This window comes from Dunckerocampus dactyliophorus, chromosome 1, assembly GCF_027744805.1.
Source record: "Dunckerocampus dactyliophorus isolate RoL2022-P2 chromosome 1, RoL_Ddac_1.1, whole genome shotgun sequence".
In the NCBI taxonomy this organism is placed as follows: Eukaryota; Metazoa; Chordata; class Actinopteri; order Syngnathiformes; family Syngnathidae; genus Dunckerocampus; species Dunckerocampus dactyliophorus.
Window position 1 is genome coordinate 23255350 of NC_072819.1, and position 3577 is coordinate 23258926.

Consider the following 3577-nt stretch of genomic DNA (forward strand, 5'->3'; position numbering starts at 1 on the left):
CTGACAACAGGTCTGACTATTTGCTGTTGAATATGTGTATGAAGCATATGAAACATGTAGGTGCTGAACCAATGCATAGAGTGAACCTGCCTGTTTAGAGGCCAGAGATGAGGAAAATAGACACGCATGCACATGGAAATATATGGAGGCCGGCAAAGTTATCAAGTTTACTCAAAATTGTTGTGTTTTTTTTTTTTCTGAACAAGATATCTCATCACGATTTCAGCTCGCGAGATCTTGTGACACCCCTATTCATTATGATTCATTAGTACACTGAGTACATTTTATCATTAAAAATGCATTTAGTACGTGTGTGAGGCATATTTAACCTTAATTTATTTAACCTTTAACCTTTGACATTTAGCTTGTTAGCTTCCATCACGAGTGAACAATGGCAATTGAAGAGAGATGGGAAGGGTTTTGGAGCTGAATCTAGTCTAATAATGACAGTCAAATGTATTGCAAATGACTAATGTGTCATCCGAGGGGAACATCAACATCAAGCTAGCAGGAGGGTTTGGAGGGGGGAGGAGCTAGCTGTGTGTCAAAAATAGACATTGTTATGGGCGTCGAAATACTTTTCAGGGGTGATCTTGAAACGTCACCTCAACAAGTAGCAGGGCTCTTCTGTATTTAATTATTAATACAAATAATAATAATAACAAGAATTAACTATTATTTATGTGCTTTTTGCAGATCCTTGGAGTTAACCCAACATTGCTCAGTAAACATATTGGGATGGCTTCCATAGTATGTTTGTCACTGAGTTCAGTGTGCAACTATACATTTTTGATGTTGGACATGCATCTGACTTTTCCTTGCTTTGTATTTACTTAATATGCTCTATTCAGCTCTTTGTTATATTTACAGTTTTTACAATGCTGCAAATGAGAAAAACTATACCTATAGACTCGATATGCTTTTGAAAAATGATTTATCAATCAGGCTCGGGAAGAGGTTAATTGATTTATTCATTGATTTATTGATTTCATTAAGTATTTGTAGAAGAAAAAAATCAATTCAAGGGTAAAAAATGTCACGAAAAGGCACTTTCATTCTTTTAATTTTTTTTAGTATGTATTCTTAGTGCTGCAATATTTATCTTTAGTTAAGACTACCACCAAATGATGGTTAAGTTAGGGACGTCTTTGGAGAGGTCAGTCTTCGAGGGCTAGGCCACCTTCAGGTTCCCATCTTGGTCGACTGTTTGAACCTGCTGGACGTTTGAACCACGCCTCCTCACGATACTAGGCTGTAAACTTGTTCAACTCAAGCATTTTCTGGGAGCAGAGAGGAAATCGAGGAAATGGAAACGTTGCATTGTAGACATAAAAATAAATACACCATTTATTTCATGTGTGCATTATCTCCATTTTTTTTGCAGTTTAGTCCCAAAACTTCACCTGACGATTTAAACATACAGTATAGCGGTTTCTGCATTTTTTCAGCATCATGAAATGCAAAAGCACAAGAATTCCATCCACTACCACCCTCAGAGGACAAAAAGATTACTACAGGTACATCCACCCTGCTCTGTGGTCTTGTTTCCCACATCCTTGCCACCTTAGCTTTGCCTTGCTGTAACAAGACGGCAGCAACAAGTACCAGCCAGCTCACGTGCATTCCCACCCCTTCATTGCCAGAGGAAGGGGAACTGCATATGATCTCTGTATGATTTTTTTCTGTATTTTATTGTCCCATTAGCAAGAATAATCAAGTCACTGACATTAAAGACATTATACAGGCTGTAGAAAGTCATTGTGTAAAACAGAGCGAGATCCACCTCGGTGGCATCGTCCCTCCCGCATGCATGATTCATGGATGCATGGATTTCCACTATGCTCTTAGTGTGCAGCGGGATCTTGTGACAGACGGCCTGTGACTGCTTTGGGCGGGCGGGCTCATCAACGATGCCAGAAAAAATAGATAGATTTGTCGCTAGACGCTTTTGAGAAAATATGTAGCCACGAGGTTTTGTAATGTCGCCAGATTTAACGACAAAGTCGGCAAGTTGGCAACACAGTCTGCACTTCTGTCTCCAGCATAGTCCCACCCACAGCACCAGCCAATCTGCAGTGAAAGCTGTGCATTCACTGTGCTCACAGCCGTGTTCGCTCACATACAAAGTGCAGAGGAGAAAAACCTTTACGGGTAAAGACCAGATATACAGTACTGTATGTTTGTATCCCAACTCTCTAGCATCACTGCAAACTTCTTCAAAGCAATCATCGTTGAAATGCACAAAGCATAACAACAACCACTTTGATGGCACCTTTTTTTGTCCAGCTCTTCGTAACTTTTTTGTCTTTTGGCCAATGAAAAAGACGAACACCGTGAGCCCTGCCATTACTGTACCCTTGTGCGACACAAAGTCTTGGCATTCTCTCCAAAACTTCCATAAAACTCTTGTGCTGTTTACAGGCGATTACTCAGAAAACAGTATGCTGACAGGCGTCCTTGCAGGAACAGTGGCGGAGCTACGGGGTGGCCAGCCACCCCAGTGGCCACCCCCACGGCTGGAGGACAATTTTGACAAACACGGCTCTGTGGTGCAGAACATTAGTTCAGCCTAGCCACCGTTTCCGCTTGGACGCATTTCACTGAAGCACACAACTTTCCGTGGGAGAGCAGAAGACAGCTGCCTATTTTGTGGTGGAGCAGTCTATAAAACTGCATCTTGCATGAGCTGCAAGCGGTAGGTTGTTTTCCATGATTATTTTGGTTGGCTCTGTTCAAGTTTTCTCACTATGTTGACTTTGATTTAAATCCTGAAGCGTGATTCGGCCTATAAATCTGTTATTATTACAAGCTCTCTGGAGCAGCATGAGTGGGCATGTAAACCAAGGAGTCTACAGTTAAAACAGGAGTGCCGATCGGCATCCAATTCCATATTATGCCCTGCACGGGTTTGGCTGCCCTGATGGTGAACAGAATCCAGAAACTATGCATTGAAAACATGTCCTCGGCACACTGCTCACATATGAATTGCTCTAATAGATGGTCCAAAAGCTAAGGGGTGGCTATGACCACCCCTGGGCACTCTCCCCATTGGCCGTCTATCTAGACAATTCAGGTATCAACTTATTGACACTCCTATGTGAGTAATGGTCTCACCTTGGCCACCCCAATGAAAACTTTCTGGCTTTGCCACTGTGCAGAAAGCCTTGCTGGTATGACATCACAGCTCAAGGGGCAAGAGTTAATTACCTTGAAAATCAGCTATGATATGTATGTATACATGTATGTATACATGTATACATGTATGTATACATGTATACATACATGTATATATGTGTATATATATATATGTGTGTGTGTGTGTGTATATATATATATAAATATGTATATATGTATATTCATATATACATATATACATACATATACAGACCCTTTCCAAAAAATTTGAATGTCATGGAAAAGTTGTTTAATTTCCATAATTCCATTCAAAAAGTTAAACTTTCATAGATTATAGATTCAGGGCCCACAATTTAAACGATTTCAAGTATTTATTTGTTTATTTTTACATAATTTGGGCTTCCAGCTCATTAAACCCACAAAAACAAGAATTCAAAAAATT